We start from the raw sequence: 21,413 nt of genomic DNA, 5'->3' as shown, positions 1-21,413 counted from the left end.
ACGCAAGGTGGTTGAAACAATAGGCAGAATGCTGACCCCTACCACTAGGCACAGTTCTGTGTGGAGATCCCCTCACCTGAGCAACCTGTAAATAAAGATATATAGCACAAGCCCAGTCCATATATTGTTCGATAGTCTTACTCCTTCCTATTAAGGTTTTACCCCCCCCCATGTACCTGGTGGAGTAGAATTCTCCGACGATGCACCGACCGATCCTTCTTGAGTGCCTCCCATTCAGGCGGGAGCCACGGATCGTCGAGAGGTGTCGGGGGACTTGGCGTTCGGTGTCGGGGAATCGACGGCCCTTCTTGAGTGGCCTCCCTTTAAGGCGGGAGTCACGGATCTTCGAACGTCTGGCGGTGAACAGGGTGAACTACGGCAAGGAAGTGACAGCTTTGTTCCTAGCGGTGCTCGTCAATGACAGAGCGTTGGCGTCCTGCAAGGAAGAGGCATGCGGGGCACCTCAGTGACAATAGTACTGGACCGCAAAGAGATGATGAAGAACTGTGGCCCAGCAAGGGCGTCGAGTCGTCAGCGTCTCTGCGGTCTTTAGGTGGCGGGAAACCCATCGGTGGATGCTCCTCGGCGCGTCAACGGTCGGGCCTTCTCCAGCGGGAGACAAGCGGGTGACGATGCAGACGAGAGCGTCCGATGATCAATTGAAGTTCTTAGGCAAACGGGAGCACGGCGGCTCCAGTCGGCGACGGCGGTCGTCGACAGTGGCGGACAACAGTCTGAGTGCTTCTCCTTGGAGTTCCGCAGCAGTCCCCGTATTGGGTCGGCAGCCTGTCGAAGGTCTGTCTACCAGGAAGCGTTGGCAAAGATCAGCTGTGCACGATGGTCCCTCGTAGCTCGGGAAGAGGGCGCCTTACCAGGTCCTCTCTGGGTCAGTCCTTGGAGGCACAGCAGCTTTCAGATTGTGAAGGAGAGCAACAGAAATTCTTCTGGTCCAGCATGGCTTCAAGGTCAAGCGTCAGTTAATCCAGTAACTCGTCGTAGTGGACTTCAGCTTCTGAACACGATTCCTAGCAGTGAGAGGTCCCCAGATATACTGTTGATCTCCCATTCATTCCGCTGGGTCACACTCAAGCATCCAATCACGACTACGGGCATTCATGCAGGCAGGCAGCCAATCAGGCACACAAGTTATTCAGGCCATTCACTTCTCTCCAGACACTCACAACAAGTTATGTGTATTGGGACAAGTACCGAGCCATTCAACACTCCAAGCTGCATTCATACCGGTTTCGGGCAGGGTAGTCTCAGTCATTGTGTCAACCACCAGATACTAGACACCCACAACACAGAATGCATATTCGTCACACACTCTGTTCACCCAGGTCCCACCCACAGGAGGTACCCACAACATACATCACCGGGAAGGCTCCAGCTAGTCTGACTGGGCCTTCACAACAACACCATATATGGCACTTCCATCCAACAGCCAGTCAGGGGGAAGGGACAGAGTCAGGGCTTCCCAGGACTTTGGGAAAACAAGGTAATGGGTAATAGAAAGCAAGAGGCCACCGGGGCCATCTTGTTTTCCATCAGGGATCAACTGATCCCAATGGCAGGGCCGGGGTATCCCAAAATGGAGGATACTCCGCGCACCTGTCAAATTCAGCATGGAGCTGCCACCAGCCCATACCCTGCTCTGTGGGCCACCCACAGGTGCCCAAAAACATACACTAGGGGCACAGGGTTGTACCCCCACCCATGGGTGCCATAAGGGTATCCCACGGGTCCGTTCACCAAACCAAAAGAAAGAGAGCTGCACCGCCAGGAGTCCCACATGAACTCCTGCGCGGAAAACATGACAGAACACACGATAAAAAGCAGTAAAGGACAAGGATACGGAGGCCCTTTCCCTCCGATGCATTTCCAGCATCACACTTACAGATTAGGGCCATGATTCACAGAGCGTTTCCCTATGGGAAAGCACCATTATTTGTCGCTTGTGTTAATCAGGCCATTGTGGGTTATCAACCACTTTTTGTCACTTACAAATTAGCTCCGACTCAGTGGTAATTTTTATATGGGGTGCAGAGTCTCCCTATTCACAGTATGTATGTAACATGTGGAATCTTGCGCCCCTGCTTTTACGCTCACATCAAAATGGATACGTTTGAGCCTGTTGTGCATGCAGTCCCACAGGTGTACAATAGTATTTAGAGTGGCTGATTGGAATTAGTGAACATGTTGCTTTTGATGTCCATGAGTGACTAGGTGCTAAGAATTGAATGTTGCCAAGTTGATGCATTTTATTTTCCAACATGTTTTTACTTGTTTATGTATTTTTCACATTTGTACATTTGTTCTGCCTCCAGAATCATTTTACTCCCAACTTCCCATTTACAGATCTTATCTGGAGCTCAGTTTGTGCATGTTGTTTTATGTCTAGTGGACACACACAATTTTGCCCTCCCAGAGGTACATTCTCAGGGTGTTGTTTTGGGCACGGAGGATAGGCCCCAATTCATCATTGATTGGCATGGGATGTGGCTTCAGAGTGTGTGCTCCACAGAGGCTGGTTTTTATGTGAAGTGTGATTGCACCAGCTGGGTGCATGCAGCCTAGCAACGCGCCCTTTGGCCAACCATCGGCAAAGGGGGTGCCTGTGGGTGCGGTCGGTGTCCCACCTGCATTTCCACTTGTACACCACGCCATGTTGCAACATTGTTATGATTCTACATACTGCCGGTGGTGCATATAGCAACACCCCACCAGAGTGGTCAAGGGAGCAGAACCGTGACTTCAGCACCCTGAATGTGAGCTCCACCATTGCCCTAGTGGCTACATGAGCTGTATTATATCCCACCTCAGCTGGTGTTGTGGGATGTTGTGACACCGGATTGGTGTCATCATGAATGTTGACAGCAGGTAGGCACTGTCCCCTGTAAATGTGTACATGGTTGTCATTGTCATTTATTGTCAGGGTCTATTGTTCAGTTTATTTATTTTGCATTTTTAAAGCGCTCACACATCCTGGGGGCATTGAGGCGCTGTTGCCGGAATATGTCTTAGTTGCGTATTTATAACGCGCTGAATACCCACAGGTTTCTAAGCGCGGACCCAGGGATCGAACCTGTGTTGCTTCGTGTCGTCTTGTTTCAAAGGCGAGCACGTTGCCGCTGAGCTATCCTCCCGGGACTAAGTGTGTCACATGCATGCATGCGTGTGGCCGTTCATACTCGCCAATGAGCCAGGCATTGCCATGTTTTCCAGATGCCAGAGCCCGGTGCAGTGGTGACTGGCGGAAGATGTAGCTATCATGTGTGCTGCCTGGGAAATTGGCATACCCTTCCATGATGATTGCATTGGCATCACACACTACTAGCACATTAATGTAGTGCCAGTGCTTACGATTCAGGTATATGTGCTCTGTCATTCGGGGTGGCCGTAGCGCAACATGTGTGCAGTCAATTGTACCTAGTACACGGGGGAAGTGTACTACTGCATAAGATTCCTGGATCACTGTCTACCTTTCAGTCACTGTTTGGGGTATATATATGTGCCTGCGCACACATGCACATGCTGTTATTCATGCCAATACCTGGTGTAGACAGCAGGATTGGGTGGTCTGCGATATCCCAACTATTGCAAAGGATCGCTGGAAGGACCCAGTTGCAAATGAAGTGCAGTCAGCACTTTTTCTAGGGGGATAAGGACCAGGGACCAGATAGTGGGGGATGCTAAGCAATCTTCCCACTCCCTGACAATGTCTAGGATTATATGGGGGAACCTGTACCTGGCATATACCTGGTTACCTGGCATCCCAAACAGCGTAGTGTGAAGACCCGGGCATCCTCCTTCTCCTGCGGTGTCCATGCACGATAGCTCCTACTATTGCTTGGTTCTTCATGGCTGTAGATGTTGCTTTGTTGTGCGCTGCGTGCTATATACTCATTGGTTCCTGCGCGTTGTAGTTTATGCCTGCTATGATGTGGCAGATGGATCATAGGGTTTGCATGTGTTTTTTCGCAATGCAACGTTCTGCGTTGAAATCCATGAATACGCTTGGATTTGCGTTGGAATGGGCGTGCGATTGCTTAGCCATGGCCCGTTCCTCAACACGCCCACATTTTCACGTGTTCTTCCTCATTCTGCATGTTCCGCCCCCTTTTTGGGATGCAGCTTAGGCTCAGCCACACTCTGTTTGGAGTCTCGCGCAAGGCACTCGTCCACTCGCAGAGAGGTGCCAGGCCTGCGCGAACTTCATGCAAGTCCCGGAAAAGTCCTGCGCAGTCGGTTCCATGAATCGACGAACAGGGATTTGCATGCAGATTGCTGCATAAAGGCTGATTTTCTGCACAGAAACCTCCATGTATCTGGCCCAAAGTGCAAACTGGGCACAAATCCCACTATCACTTTTCTTTTTCAAAGTGTTCAAAGTGCAAACTGGGCATAAATCCCACCTTCACTTATTAACTGTGTGCTACTAAGGAAATTGTGTTATCACACTGCAGCATAAGTTAAAATTGGGATGCCAGTGCCACATGGTTTTGTGTTGTGGCAGCATGCCAGGTATCGGTATTGCTTTGTAGGGGTGGGACACAGTGGTCGAAGTGTACGAAAAGAAGTAAAAGAAGTAGTGGAACTATGTTCCCTGCTGGCCTGCCCCCGCTCCCCACAAACACCATCACCATGCCCCCTCCCACGCACAACACAACCCCAAAACACATGCACCTGATGTTCAAGTGAACGTTCAGTGCAGTGCGCTGAAAGTGCAAGTTTCAACTTCTTCCTACACTTTTATTTTAAAACGAAACCATTCCGCAACGGTTTCTTTTTCAAATAAAAGTATAGGAACAGTAAAACTTAATTTAAAAAAGTAGAGGAGCACCGCTCCCGACCGCTCCCGCTCATTTCGACCACTGGTGGGATCTGCAACATGCCAACCCTCACGATTTAGGCAGGGGACTCCCGGCTTTTCAGTGAAAAATATTGCTGTCTTTCACGTTCTCCCACCTAAAATGTTTCTGGTGCCCGTGCATTCCTAAAGGGAAAATTATGTCTTTGATTTCTCTCACAAAATCCCAGGTGCGCCGGAATGTTGTCATGTATGGGGACGGCAGAACTGAGCACACAACATCATACATGCCAACCCTCCCTATTTTTCACGGACAAATACTTTCACGTTCTCCCTACCTAAAATTATATTTTCACCAATGCATTCCTATGGGGAAATTGTTGTCTCCCGATTTCTCTGAAGAAATCTCCCTCCTAGGTGCCGCGTAATGTTGGCATGTATGCAACATGGGCTCTGTTTGTGGTGGTGGGTGTGGAGGTAGGATGCCAGATACGGGTATTCCTGTTTTGTGGGTTGGGAAAGCAGGACCCTAGTAATTATACAATGTGAAAGGCAGAGCACTGGGAATGGCTATCATTTTGACGGGTCTGACTGCTCTTGCTTGATTCGAATATCTAAGCCAGACAACTTGCCCCGCTCTGCTGACAGTGTCTCTGATTTCCAGACATCTAGAAGCAGTTTGTCAGTGGATATTATATTTACCAGAAAGCCGCACTCTCACGAAGCATTAGCCAATAACGAAATCGTTCACTCGCCATGCACTTTTCACAGCGTGAATTATAGAAACGAGCGTAACTTGTAAATCCATCCCGATAGGAAACGCGACACACACAAGATGGCATCTTCGGCCATCCGAGGATAAAGTAAGCGCAGCTGTAAAATCTGTCCGTGCTGCTCCGCCGCACCGTGCTGAAGGTTCTGCGATTGGATTTGACGTGGCAGCCTGAATAGAATCCATAGACAAGCTGATCCTTGAGTAAGCGGCGGGACAGGAGGCGGGGGAACGAGAGCCGGCTGTATCTGACTGTGAGTATCCAGCCTCCTGGCATCACATTTAGAGATTTATATCAGCAGGACAAGTCTGTCTGAGACTTACTGCAGGTTGCATGGGACTAGGTCAATTTACAACCCTTTGACAACTCTTGTCGCACTCTGCTACCAATTCCCACTCCTTTGCTGCCCAGAGGACAGACACTCGCGGCACAGGCAGGGTTCGCACCTTCTTTATAATAATTACAATATTATATATGTATATAAGCAAAAAAGGACAAACGATAATGTACAGAATAAATTACTACAATGTACTTGTACTGTATTTTTTGCCTTTGGCTCATTGGGGTATACTCATGCTTTTATCACTAGCCTCGGTATGTTAGCCCTCAGCTTTGATCACTACAATACTAATGCTTCTAAATCTAGACACGTTCTTTAAGTTTTATGGGTAGACTTGTGATTTAATAGATATGAGCTTAGGCTAAAGCCTTGATCCTGCGGGTGTAGGGATGGGAGGGTGAAAAAAGGTCCTGTGTGAATGAGGGAGGCAGGGAGCAGAATATGTAGTGGTGGATATTGTATTATGGTGTCCTTTAAAATCCTTGTGAAACATTTACATTTTAGCAGAAGGTAGGAAGGGGGCTGGATTAAAACAAGAATTGCAAACGGGCTTCCTTTTTTAAGTGTATGTGTTGGGTAGTGTATTGATAGGTGTATTGGTGGAGAGTGGGCGGATGTGATATTTGAGATGTGCTTTTGTGTTTTGGGGTTTGGGTTTCTGTGTATACGTTATACATGTGTGGTTGGGTGTATGCATGGTTGAGTATTATATATATAGAGGTTTAGAGGAGGGACATCACTATATTATTATTATCTCATCAAATGATTATCTCATGTGCCAGATAATGGCACGTGCCATATGACGGTATTGCAATCGTATGACCCTATACTACGATCATATACCCCAATTATTTCCACCATATGGCTTTGGGTCACCTTATGCCTGGTGCTCCTTTCACACACCCACTATAGACGAGCAGCATTAATTTATGTACCTCAACACGGAGTAGGCAAAGCAGAGGCAAGAGCAGTGCAAACTTCCTGCAGACACTCACCATGTACAGCAAGGGCCGCACAATCCCAACACAAACATGCTTAACAGCTGCAGCATTGACAGCAGCAGAGTAAGCTTCACACACAGAAAAGATATAGCAAAGGCATCTGCAGTGCAAGCCTTCCAGTGAGACGTGTGGAGCTCCACACCCAGCTATGACCCAGTTACTCCTCGGCCATACAGGCCTCCAGAGTATGGGCAGAAACCTGGAGGGCAACCGCATATGCTTACACGAGTTGCAGATGTATCTCAAACAAGCTAGTCCACTGAAAAATGGAAGCTCAGTTAGAACTCAAAGAGGAGCTTTGACTAAAATCGGAGCCTTTGTCAGGAGCTTGGGAATTGGGTAAGATAATTCTGTAGCCAGAAGCACGGTAAAGTAGTACTGACCATCCACAGATCTCTTGTATCTGCTGACTGCCCCTATGACCTGGGGTGGCAAACGCAAACCGGTTGGTGTCTTGGAAGCCCTGGAGTGCCACAGTAGGATTTACAGGACTTAAGGTGAACATGCACAATGCTCCTAATGGGGTTTCGAGCAGGGCACTTTGCCTCCATAGTTGTAGTTGTGAAACAGTGTCTCATCGCGGAATGCACTGTCAGTGGGGGATCTACTGGCGCTGCTGGCATCAGGCTCATTTATCTTGCTTTTCTCTATGTACACATATGTAGGTTTGGGTTGCCTCTGCTGTGTTATTCAAGTCGAGAAATGTCTGGGTCTTCTGCGCTCTTTAATCACTGATTGGTGGATACACACACGCAGTGCAACATGCAGTCACACTGGTCAAATGCGAAAATGTAGTGGAGCCATCGAAAAACGGAGCCACAATGCAATGGCCCAATCAAACGCCTGATATGTTTAGCTGAGCAGCACAGTATACGTGGTAGGCATTTGCTTCACAAGAAACCCCACACTCTCTGCAGTCAGAAGTAACAGGGTGGTTCAACGTTATGGACGCAAAGTGACTATGACAACCTGATCTCCATTGCGTCTCTTCCTGGGTACTTTACAGACCACTTCCTGTTCTTTGACTCCCTAACTCTTTGTGAAAGATACATTATTTTGTATTGTACATAGTAAAGGCATGTGATATAGGCGAGGTGAGCAATGATCAAAACACCCCCTCCAAATCCCCCCCCCCCCCAAGTGCTTGGGTTTCTGGGAGAAGCAGCATCTAAAGGTTTAAAGAAAAGGGCTCTCAGTTGAGGGCCCGGCAGTTTCTTCATCCGGGATGCTGCCTGCCTATGGCCTGCTTCCTCGCCTGGACTTGTTGAGGGGCCTCAGGCCCCTTGTACTAGATGGAAGCTCAGCTGGGGCTCAAAGAGGAGCTTCGAGTAAAATCGGAGCCAGTGTTACTGAATACATATTCTTTAAAATGCAAAATTTGTATCACATTTGAGCAAAAACCTCCCCCTTGGGTACTACTCAAACAGTCTGTCACAAAAGGAATGAAATGCCATTTGCAACTGTGGGCCACTTTTTCATTGGTGCACGAGACACTTTTATCCCCCAGTTCGACCCTCCTGGCACAAGCATAGGCCAGCAACTGTATGCAAGGGGAGGGAGGGTAGAAGAGAGGCCATACGTGTACATGACCATAGCCTTTGTGGTGGACGACAGTATACCACATTCTATGGAGATTATCAACTTGACCTACTGCTCCCTGACTTGTTAATCACCTCTTTATTAATGGTGATGACAGTTAGAGCCATTGTCCCAATAGTGACATAATTCATCTAGCTTCCACCTAGCACCATTAAAATCAGAACACATTGCACGTTGCCGCAGATTTTCCTTTAAACAGTTTATTTTTTGTAGTATGTGCTACGGGGCATTTTGTAAAAAAGTGCAACTTTAACGCCCTTGGGAACCGAAGTTCAAGTCAATAGAGAGAGAGAGGAGAGAGTCAAGGTGCGTGTGAGCACCGGATATGTGTGCAGCTGGTGTGGCATTCGTTTAGTAGCTGCTTCTTAGCGGTAGGTGTGGTGGTGTAGAGATCAGTAGTATGTGTTCGTTCTGGCAGGATTTATCCTGATCGATTGCGGCTGCGTTAGGCCTGAGGAGAACGCCTGGCCCGGGGGTGTGTAACCAGTGGTGTTTAGTTAGAGTGATGGGGAGTATGAGGTAGATGCTTGGTATGAGAACAGCTATACCGAATGGTGTCATAGTATCTCTGTGTTCTAGTTGAGTGGTGGTGTAAAGAAGAGAGTAAGCATGGTGATGTGATATGATGGGGGTACATGCTCTTCCAAACCATTCCATGCATTCCAAACCATTCCATGTAAGTTGCGCAATTCCATGCACTCCCGTCTGCTCCATGCACTCCAATCCGTTCCGTGTATTTCTAAGTTGTTTTATGCACTCCATCCACATATTTCACCCGTACTATCCACATACTTCCACGTACCATTCACATATTATACCAGTACCATTCGCATATTACACCAGTACCATTCGCATATTACACCAGTACCATTCGCATATTACACCAGTACCATTCACATATTACATCAGTACTTTCCACATACTTCATCCGTTCCATCCATATATTTCCCCCGTTCCATCCACATATTTCATCCGTTCCATCCACATACTTCATCCGTTTCATCCACATATGTCACCCGTTCCATCCACATACGTCACCCGTTCCATCCACATACGTCACCTGTTCTATTCACATACATCACTCGTTCTATCTACATACGTCACGCAATTCCATCCACATACTTCACCCGTTCTACGCATTCATTTGCTCCAGGCACTCATCCGTTCTACATGTTCTACGCACTCGTCTGCTCTACGCACTGGTCCGCTCTACGCACTCGTCCGCTCTACGCACTCGTCTGCTCTACGCAGTCATCCGCTCTACGCAGTCATCTGCCCTATGCACTGGTCCGCTCTAGGTATTTGTCAGCTTTGTGCCCTCGCACGCTCTACGCACTCATCTGCTCTACGCACTCACCCACTCTTACGCACCCCTCCACTCTTTAGGTGCTCATTCGTTCTGTACACTCGTCCGCGCTACCCACTAGTCTGTTCTACGCATTCATCTACTCTACACATTTCTCCGTTCTTACACACGTCTCCGTTCTTACACACTTCTCCGTTCTTACACATTCCTCCGTTCTTACACATTTCTCCTCACTGTGCACTCTTCGGCGCTGCGTGCACATCCGCTCGGAGCATTCATCCGCTCCCCGCATTCATCCGTTCTATGCACTCATCCGCTCTATGCACTCATCCGCTCTATACACTCATCCGCTCTATACACTCATCCACACTGCATATTCATCTGCTCTACGCGCTCATGTGTTCTACACACACCTCCGTACTTACGCACTCACCCACTCTACACACTCATCCGCTTTACACACCCATCCGCTTTACACACCCATCCGCTCTACACCCATCCGCTCTACACCCATCCGCTCTACACACTCATCCGTTCAACATACTCATCCGTTCAACATACCCACACCTTCTATACACTCATCCGATCTACACACTCATCTGCTCAACGAAGTCATCCGCTCAGCGCAATAATCCGGTCCATGCGCTTCCTCCATTCTGACGATTTCATCCATTCCATTCACTTCGTTCATTCATCATGCATTATCGATTTAGGTCATGTCACTTGTCATATGCACTGGATCCGTTCCGTGCTCTCTATCTGTTTCATGAACTACACCCGTCTCATGTACTAGAATTGTCTATTTTATACTTTCCATTTATGCCATGCACTCATACAGTCGGTGTCATCTATCTGTGTACTCATCAGCCTCTTGTATTCATCTTTCCATCCTCTTCTCGTTATTCATTTCGCTCATTTTGTACATTTTGTCCATTGCATTCATTACATCCATTGCTTTCATTTAAACCTCATTACTGTTGTTTTCATACGATTTATTCCTTTTTATCCATTTCACTGCTTTGATGTACTTTGCTTGCTCTATTCTGTTTGTGCTTTTAGTTTACATCAGTGATTTTTAGTTGTCGATTTCTCGCATGGATCTTGATGTTGTATTGTTATTTGTCTTATTGTTATTCAAGATCTAGTGGTTTGTTGGATCGGTGTCATTGAGATGCTGTTATTCAGATTGGGTTAGTTTGCGTACGGGTTGGTTTTAGCGGAAGAGCCAAGTTTTCAGAAGTTTGCGTAAAGACATTAGATCTTCAGTTATACGGATGTGGGGTGGGAGTGCGTTCCACAGCGTGGGGGCCAAGGCTGAGAAGGATGATCCGCCTAACCTGACTGAGTTTGTTTTAGGTATGACTAGGAGGCCAGCTGAGCTTGATCTTAGAGTACGTGGAGGGTGATAGGGTTTTAGCTTGTCTTGAAGATATTGATGTCCTGTTTTATGCAATGCTCGGTGAGAAATGCATAAGGTTTTGAAAGTCACCCTTCGAGCCACTGGAAGCCAGTGCAGAGTTTCAAGGGCTGGGGAGATGTGGTCTCTCGGACCGAGCGCTAGTAGCAGTTTGGCTGCAGCGTTTTGTGCTCTTTGAAGTTTATTCAGTTGGTAAGCGTGGACTCCTAGGTAGAGGGGGTTAGCGTAGTTCAGTCTTGATATAACAATTGATTGGACCGCGGAGACTCTGGGCCTCATTACGACTCAGGCGCAAAGCGAAAAACGATGGCGGTAAACGATTACCGCCATCGTCTTCCGCTCGGGCCGATTACGACCCGTGACCGTAAACTACGATGTCACTAGTGGCATCGTAGCTAACGCTGCCGCTGACTGCGCCAAGGGCGCGCGCACGCGAACATCCACACCGTACTTAGCGCCATGGCGGAAAGGTGCCGGAATCCCGACCCAAGCGGACATGCCCCTAACGCCATCACCCAGGCCGTTAAGTACCTTACCGCCATGGTGCAAATTACGCCATCGCGAACCAACCGTAAAGGGCCATGTAAAGTGAATGCAGCTGCCACAGGTGCACAGAAACAGCACAGGTGAAGGCAATACAGACACAGGAAGTACAAAAAGAGCACACCCCACCCCTTCCCACACCCAGTCACACTCCACAATGATACCAATAGGACTAGCAATGTTGGGGCTGGAGGACCTGATAGCAATGCGAGTGCTACAACAGCAACTACAACAACTACAACTACAACAACAACAACAACAGCAACAGGCTGCACAGAGGAGACGCAGGAGGAGAAGGAGGGCAAGGCAGGCCCAGCAAGCCCCACCAGCACAGCCAGTGCCACCACGCAGGCAGCCCCCAATCCCACGCATCAGACCCAGCCCATTCAACCTCACCGCTGAGCAGATCCACACCCTGTACCGACTGGACCGGGACACCATCACCACCATTGTGGACATGATACACAACGACATCGTCAGCATGATTGATACACCCACTGCCACCCCCCCCTACTGAAGGTAGTGTCCGTGCTCCACTTCCTGGCCACAGGCACCTACCAGCACACAGTGGGGCACTTGCATGGCATATCACAACCATTATTCTCGCGTACACTGATGCAAGTGCTCGATGCCCTCCTCAAGCACACAGATGACCACATCTCATTACCACGGTCTGCCCAGGAGATTGCCAACACCAAAGTGGGTTTCCATGCACTGGCCGGCATACCTGGTTGCATTGGTGCCATTGACTGCACCCATGTTGAATTGGTGGTCCCACATGCCATGGAGGTACCGTACGCAACCGTAAACATTTCCACTCAATCAACGTGCAAATGGTCTGTGACTCCAACAGGATCATCACACATTGTTGTGCCAGATTCCCCGGATCAACCCATGATTCTATGATCCTTCGGAACTCAACAATACCACGCTACATGGAGCGACATGCAGGCCCAAGATCCTACCTACTCGGTGAGTCTAATGACATGAGCATGGAAATGCTAAGTGGGTGTTGAATGACGTACCAATGCATATTACATCTGGCAGATACAGGGGGGTGGGTGCAACTAGCAGTAGCCAGATCATTCCCTGTGGCAGCACTGACGTCAACAGAGAAGTGTACACATCATGCCTGACCTAATCATCCCAACATGTGAATGAAAGTGCATCCCAAAAACGACACAACCATTTGCAAGTGCATTGTGCAAATTGTGGCCGCATTGACCCTAAAGAATAACACCAACATGCACGTCACCATGCACCAACTACTGAAAGGCCTGTCCCCCACAACTGCGCACAAAGGAGGCACATGACAGACAGGGACATCAATGCACCACTACAAGACCCACAAACTGTCCCCATTGACACCAGTAATGCTCACTGGGGTCATAATGAGCCAGACATCGATGTTGCTATCATGTGAGCTTCAAGCTCACAGGACACGTGCAAGGTCACATGAATGACGTCCTGAACGGACACAGTGGATGGCCACTCACAAGGCAATCGTCCCCCCTGCATTGTGTTTTAGCATGCAAAACAGTACATGAGAGCCATGAACACATACTGGTTGCACAGTGTAAATCCATAACCACAACTCCAATTGGTGCACAGTAACAGTCGGAATCAAGGCATGGTTGTGCGTCATGTTCACATTTCAATCTCGTTCCTGACACATTCTTTTCTCACATTTTACAGGTGATGCGGGCTATCCCCTGAAGAGGTGGCTCCTTACACCAGTCCGGAACCCATCGGACCAGCATGAGGAGGACTACAACCATAACCATGCACGTACCCGTGTGGTGATAGAGCATGCTTTTGGCCTACTGAAGGCACGTTTCCGCTGCCTCAGCAGGTCTTGCGGGGCACTCCTGTACCGCCATGAGAAGGTTGCAAAGATCGTCATGGCATGTGTCATGCTACACAATATGTGCATCAGACGAAACGTGCCTCTGCCCCCTGACGCAGAACCACAACCACCTGATGATGGGGATGATGATGATGGGGATGGGGCAGCACCTCAGGGAGGCAGCAATGCACAGGAGGGCCATATAATGCGTCAGAATGTCATTGACCGATACTTCTAGCACACACAGCGAGTGTGTGACATATGGATGGCACTTGGGGCACTGTGTGTGTCTGGTATGTCAACACTGTGGACTGTAACAATAAAGCACACATACGCAATGAGCAATGTCTACACATTTAGTTTGTGAGAAAAGAAAAAGTGTATTGTACTACTGAATAGGTATAACAGTACCCCTCCCCCTCCCCCCTGCACACTCCAACACACCCAATACCCCCCTCCCCCTCCCCCCTGAACACTCCAACACACCCAATACCCCCCTCCCCCTCCCCCCTGAACACTCCAACACACCCAATACCCCCCTCCCCCTCCCCCCTGAACACTCCAACACACCCAATACCCCCCTCCCCCTCCCCCTGAACACCCTGCAAACATGTGACAGTGCCCGTGGTGAAGTGAGTATAGTTCAGCACACTATTGACTGGCCCCTCTCCCGGAACCTGGGGCCCCCCTGCCTGTGCTCCTCAGGGTCCTGGATGACCTGCGGACGGGAGAGGCTTGTGCTGAACTTGCAGCCGAGGATGTACCGGGCTGCTCAGTACGGCATGTGTCCAGAATTGTCTGGATGAGCTGGCTCATCATCTGCCGCCCTGCAGCAAGTTCGGTGCAAATGTCCCTGCTGGCAGTTTGGATGGCAGCCCTGATGCCATCAGCACTCCTCTCCATGGCTGCACTGGTACTTACACATTCTGCTACATGCTGCGTGAGGAGTGTGCCCAGTGCTTCCTGCCTGTTGGCAATCTGCTCCAGCGACAGCTGGAATTCTGGCCCAATGGGGGGTGCCAATGGGGGACCAATGGGACTACTCCCATCTTCCACAACTCCCACTGGGCTTGGAGTTGCTGGCCATGAATTAGCTGGCGATGGGCCCTGGGTGTCATCTCCATGATGGCTGATTGGGGATAGGTGTGGTGAGTGCAGTTGTGTGTTGTGGTCAAGTCCGGTGTCATCCTCCACATCACTGTCGGAGCAGGCAGCGATGGCTGCAGTCTCCCCAACAGTACTGCTCTCTGCTGACGCATTGCCCTCAGTGGGCAACAGTGGGTGTGGTTGGGCTGCAGGTGCTGTCACGACCCCTTCCTCGGGGGTCTTTGCTGCCCTGGGCTCTTCAGCCTGGCGTGGATTCTGCCTGGGTCCAGCAGAGGTGGATGCATGGTTCCCCTCTCCCACTTTCCTGGCCTTCTTGGCTGGGGTGCTGGTGCTGTCGTCCCTGCCAGTGTCCGATTGCGAGCCTGTGGTGGAGCAGAGGAGGGTCACTGTTATTGATGGTTCAGCGGACATTGAGCAGGCATTGTGAAGAGTGAAATGGATAGATGGTGGAGTAAGTAGCCCGTGACATACAGGTTGCCTCCCTTTAGGTTCGGTTTTGCATGCAGGTGTGTGTCTGCCTACTGTACAGTGTACATGCTGCATGTGCGCAGGGTGTGGCTCATCTGCTGATGTGTTGCGTCTGCCACATTGTGATTGTCACGTGCAAGTGTATCAGGGTGTCTTGCAAGGCTGGATATGAGGCACCTACCTGTGTCTCCAGATCTCGGGGCCCCTCTCTCCATCTCGCCGACACCTTCGATGCACTCAATGCCAATCAGAGAGGCACATGTCTCCTCCCATGGCTGCATCTTCAGTGGGGAGTCTGCTCCCCCGCCAGTTCCCAGGGCCAGGTTACGGTTGACAGACATAATGCCCCGGACCCTGATCCGCAGGTCGTCCCATCTCTTGCGGCACTGTTTGGAGGTGCGTGGGGTGGTTCCAACTGCACTGACACGTTGTGCCACAAGTTCCCACACCTCCTTTTTGCGGCCTATGGCTGTTCGGGTCATCTCATTGGAGAAGACAACATCAGCCTTCTCCTGGAGCGTGTCTGCAAGCATTTGCAGTTCCTCTCGACTGAAGCGCTCCTGCCGCTGCCTGTCACATGCCTTCTTGACAACTTTAGGCATGGTTGGCTGTGGAAATGGGTGGGTTATGGGAATGTCAGGGTTTGAGGGTTGGTTGTGGTGTGGTTGGGTAGGATGGCAATGGATTGTGTTTTTTAAGATGGCCGCTGTGCTGTTTCCCGTTCCGCCGCGATTACGCTATTTCCGGTTCCGCCTAATTGCGGTCACCGCTAATTACGGTGACCGCTGACTACGGTCGGCGCAATGATGGGTGGCGGTAGGTCACCCTGCGCTGTTAACGAGGGCGGTAAGGGCTGTTTACGGCATGGCGTAGTTTACGTTACCGCCATGGCGTAATGCTCGTGCGCGATGGGTCGTAATGTGGCGCTCTTATCGCCATCGGACCATGGCGTTAACGCTCATTACACCATGGCGGTAATTTCATTCACTTACCGCCTGAGTCGTAATGAGGCCCTCTGTTGGGAAAGGAGAGATATGGAAAGATGCACCTAAGAGTTTTAAGGTGGTAGTGGCAGGACTTTGAGACATTGTTGACTTGGCGCGAGAGTGTTAGGTCAGATTCAAGGGTGCATCCAAGGTTTTTTACTGAGTTAGAGGGAGTCGGTGAGTTGCCCATGGCAGATGGCCAGGGTAGTGGGTGTGGAAGAAGTTCGGAGTTGCCACATACCAAGATTTCAGTTTTGGAGGGGTTTAACAGGAGGTGGCTTTGGGTCATCCAGAGTTCTATGTCGAGGAGGCAGGAGGCGAGGTCCGGTCGGTAGTTGGGTTTTGAGTTCAGGAGTTTTAGAATTAGTTGAGTGTCATCAGTGTAGTTGTAAAACAGGATGTTGTGTGAACGAATTATTGGTGGGAGGGTGATCAAGTAAAAATTGAACAGGAGGGTGATAGGCATGCTCCTTGTGGAACTCCGTGTCGACTGGTCAGGCTTGGGAGGAATAGGTGTAGAGTAGCGTTATTTGGTACCTATCTTTGAGGAATGAGGCTATCCATTTGAGAGCAGTTCCACAAATCCCTATGGAGTGGATGCGGTCAAGGAGGTTTGAGTGATTGATTGTGTCGAAGGCGGCGGATAGGTCAAGAAGGATTAATGCGGCGTATCCCGCAGAGTCTGCCGTGATTTTAAGGTCATCCCAGATTGATGTTAGAGTGGCTTCAGTTCCGTGTCGGGCTCTGAAACCTGATTGTGCGGGGTCTAGGAGATTGTTGGCTTCGACAAAGGCATTTAGTTGGGAGTAGGCGGTTCGGTCAATGAGTTTGGCAAGGAACCTGGTGTTTGAGATGGGGCGGTAGTTTTTGGGCTCGAAAGGGTCGAGGGAAGGTTCTTTTATTAGAGGTTTGATATGGACTGTTTTGAATGCGTCGGGAAAAATACATGAGGAAAGGGAGTATTTTATGATGGATCTTGCGTGTTCTCCTGTGCAGGTAGAAGCGAAAATTTCTTTGAGGGTTGTTGCCGGGCAAGGGTCTAGCAGAGAGCCGGATGGTTTGTGGGCAGAGAGAAGTTTGAGAAATTGGTCGGGAGATATTGGACTAACGGAGTCGAACGTTGGTTGCGCAGTGGTCGCAGCCGAGGTTTGGGTAGGGTTTCCTGGTGGTTGTAAGAGAGCCAGTTTGGTGGTTAGCGCATTTGTTCTTTCGAGGGCCGTGGCGTAAAAGTGGAGAGAGAGTGAGTCGCACAGTGATTGTGAGGGGGTCGGGACGGTGGTAGTGCATGCTGGTTTGGTGAATTCATTGATGATTTTGTGAAGTTCTTTGCAGGGGTTTTTGGAGTTTAGGATTCGGAAGTTGTAGTGGGATTTTTTTGCTTTCCGGATCCTAATTGTGTCCTAATTCCCTATGCAATATTTACAAATGTATTATCTTACTTGACTACACAAGCACTGGGTATATCTAAATTCTCCACATGATCATACAGCTCATGCATTGCTTGTATTGTCACTATGTCCAAATTGTCCTACCTGTTCATAACTTGCTTGTGTCATCAATGGCTGGTATCACCGAGCAGTTTCAATGTAATGGTACTCTAATAAATGCAACATCTGCATTCGGGTAAATTAATTGTACTATTAAAGAATAAAGGTTAATAAGTGATGGTGCCAAACTATGGGCCCTGGACCCCAACACATTGCTGGCAGGCAACAGTCACATTGTAGCATATCAGAGGCCAGTGTAGGGATCCAGCCCCTTCCCACCTTGCTGGCCCATCAAGGCAGACTAGAACTAGGTGCTTAGGACCTGACCAAAAATCTAGGAATACTCAGCAGGCTAGTGAAAGACCTCACCCTCCTCTTTTGAGAGAGCCTAAAGCTCACTCTGGCCATACAAAAAAGACTCATAGCAGAAAGAAGAGTTTTCCATTGAAGGGGGAACTTGTCTGTGCAGGAAAAGAAGGTAGCAAATACAGGGTCATTATTGCCAGTTCACCTGGCACATTAAAGCAGTTCCACGGATTGTTTCCAGGTTTCATCTTTCCAAACAAGGAGAAACTAATGCGGGAAGCAGCATTATAAAACATGCGTTCGATGGCGAGCAAATCACACACTAGGGAGCAATATTGTCATATGCCTTGCTCGCACAATACTGCCAATGAATATGAAACTCTTAAAAGCGTACCCAGCGTGCCTCCATTTGTATGCTCTCGATGGAAACACCACAGTTCTTGGCTTAGTACAGGCAGCCACAGAGTCGGTCAGAGGAAAAAACTGAAAACCAAGATGGGCAACAGGGCAGATATAAGATTGGTCCAACCTCCTGATCTCAAGTAGCTCCAGATTACTCAAAGCAACCCACCAATCCCAGCCAACACTCAATTACCACACTCAGGCGCAGACCCTCTGGAAAAGACCCACCCATGGGGAGGATGGAGCACCTTATAAATGCAACCAGCCCCATTTGCTGAGTGTGAATTACAGGAGCAGCAGTCTCAACTTTGGAGGAGGCTGGAAAGTCGAGAAGAATGGAAGAACGGATGCTAAAGAGACGGAAGAAGCTGGGGAGTTGGTGGCAGTGAAGAGCGGAAGAAGATGCTGGTAGCAGGAGAGACCCAGGAAGACAGGAGGAAGTGGTAACATCAGGGGTGTATAGTGATCAGACGGAGGTGGTGAGATCAGAAAAGACCCGGTAGGAAGTGCTAGCATCAGGGGTGGAAATTGAGGAGAATGATTTGGGGGTAGCTAGAGATACCCGTGAGGAGTTGTAACATCAGGGGTGGAGCATGAGCAGATAGAGGTGGTGCTAGAAGGAGAGACCCACAACAAGGTGGTAACAGGTGGAGAGTGAGCAGAAGGTGGTGGTGGAAGCCAGAGAAATTAAGAAGCAAGTGGAAACATCCGGAATGAAGACAGGACAGAAGGAGGAGGTGGTAGCATCAGGTTCCCTTCATTGAGAAGAGGTGGCAGACGACAGGGTAAACCAGGATGAGTTGAAACCCAGGCACCTGAAAGAGGTGTGGATATCAGGGCCCATTGCTGATGCAGAACCCGTCACTTCACACAAGGAGAATGATACAGAGGTGCTAAGAGGGAAGTGAAGCAGATCTGAGAGCAAAGAAGTGTGTGAAGAAATCTATAATAGAGCTAGAAATAATACGACGGTTCCAGCAGACCAGGGCAGCCCTATGCAAAAAGATATAATGGGAGAATGACCGAGATGGGGGCAAGGAAGTTACGGTCATCTCAGAGAGGCAAAGGGGAAGACGTAGAATAGTTTCAGCATGCCCAGAGACCCCCCTGCTGCTCTATCAGTGGACCATGATCAGGGACCCATCTACTTGCAGGGCTTGGTGCCAGGGTCAGTGGTGGGGTAGGGGACCCTGCAAAGCCTGCAACTCGCTAGATGCCAGACGAGAGTTCAAGATACACATATGCCTTCAACACCAGATGAGGGCCGGTGAAGCACCTCCCTCGCATGAACTGCATAGACCTAATCATTGGCCACAGGTGCTCGAAGGCCTAATCATAACCTTACAGAAAATATATTTGTATGTATGGAAATCATTTATTTATTTTATTTTTGCATTCATAGCAGCGCACCAAACCCTCAGGTATCAGGGCGCTAGTTACAGTAAGTGCGAATTAACAATCTTCAAAGAGCAGGTCCACACATACATGACAACGTACAGGTGGTTCTTAAGTAGTAAAGCCATGCCTCGGGGTACAGTGGGCTACATTAGGCCTACAGATACATGAGTGTCAAAGTTAGGGTAAATGCATTGCCTAGCAAAGCCACGCCTCACGGTACGGGGGCTACATTAGGCATACTGGTACATGAATGTCAAAGTTAGGGTAAATGCATAGTTTAGGAAAGCCACGCCTCGTGGTACAGGGGGCTACATTAGGCATACAAATATGTGAGTGTCAAAGTTAGGGTAAATCCATAGTCTAGCAAAGCCACGCCTCATGGTACGGGGGGCTACATTAGGCATACTGATACATGAGTATCAAATGTAGGGTAAATGCATAGTCTAGCAAGGCCGCGTCTCATGGCCTAAGGGCAAACGGACAGGCAATTGTAGCAATTAGCAAAGTAATGAGCATGGGGGCAGAGCAGAGTGGGGTAGGAGATAGGGGAAAACAAAAGAGGAAGAGGAATCATTGGTGGTCAAGCAAGGGAGTGTAACAGAGAGGGTGAGCAGTTGGCGGCGCAACACGGGAAGGAGGGGGAATATCATGAGTATGTAGGTAAAAATGGATTGGAGGTGCAGGGGACTACAAGTTAACAGCACAAAAGAGTACAGCACATCATAGGTGAGCCAAATGCAACAGTGGTTAACAAGCAGTACACAGCAATGCGGTGCAGAGAGACCAATACATGTAGCAGGCCAGAAGGTGCAATGAACAGCGAGGGTTGCCAAAAGACAACAGTAGGTAGCGCATATGTGAGGAGAAGTGTACAGTGTGGCTGCAAAAGTCAAACAGGTAGGTCCATGTGGGTGGGGTGCGGTGTGCCACATAGCTGCAAATGTTCACAGTAAGGTCTACTAGGTATGAAAAAGATTCAAAGTATGACGAAGGCTGTGAAGAATCTCAGGTAGACAAGGAGGGGGGTAAGGGGTGAAGGCGGGTAGGAAACTCAGTGAGTGAAGAAGTGAAAGAGGGATATGGGGGAGGTTGATAGAAGAGAGCTGGGGGACCAACATACCTTTAGGTGTGTAGCAGAAGGTAAAGTGTGAAATAATGAGAGCAAGCAAGCCCCTCTGCCTCATACGCAGCCGGCAAGGCCAGACAAGGGCCTTAAATAGGGGCTTTGGATGGAGGGCCGGCAAGCCTGCCGGCTCAGGGTATCTTCCTTATCTGATCAGCTTTACCCAATCAGAGGCCGCCCAGATGCCAGAGATCTGCCTGGATGCTCACAAGTGTCACGGGCTGCAGAGTGGCAGACTCGGTGTCAAGGAGTCGGCCAGCAGTCATCTTGGGATGGAGCACAGGATCCATAGTTGTAGTCGAATTGGAAGGCATCTGCCTCCTCCCGCACTCAGCGAGGTGCAGGGGGGGCCTGATGCATGATACCTGGATATCGTAACCTTGCTATTATTGTTTCATCTGGAGCTGATCACCTTTTTGCATTTTTAGTTTCCTCCTACTTGTACATAGCCCCAAATTAAGACACTGAACCGACAGTACTTAGTCTTGGCATCCTTCTTGA

At 49.3% G+C, this 21,413-nt stretch overlaps 1 protein-coding gene across 2 annotated transcripts in view; it reads left to right on the top strand.

Moving 5' to 3' along the window:
- Nucleotides 1–5,703: 5,703 nt before the first annotated feature.
- SEC16B (SEC16 homolog B, endoplasmic reticulum export factor) overlaps nt 5,704–21,413 on the top strand; it is a 705,720-nt gene continuing 690,010 nt past the window's right edge. The window contains exon 1 of one of the 2 annotated variants that reach the window (XM_069641151.1): nt 5,704–5,836. The gene's annotated coding sequence lies outside the window, so the exon portion shown is untranslated. The remainder of the gene's footprint in view (nt 5,837–21,413) is intronic. The other variant, XM_069641150.1, reaches the window with a different exon arrangement.

The sequence above is a fragment of the Ambystoma mexicanum genome, chromosome 1q (genome assembly GCF_040938575.1).
Source record: "Ambystoma mexicanum isolate Mex_15411 chromosome 1q, UKY_AmexF1_1, whole genome shotgun sequence".
Taxonomy (NCBI): Eukaryota; Metazoa; Chordata; class Amphibia; order Caudata; family Ambystomatidae; genus Ambystoma; species Ambystoma mexicanum.
Note: the sequence above shows the minus strand (reverse complement) of the source record. Positions and strands in the feature narration are given on the sequence as shown.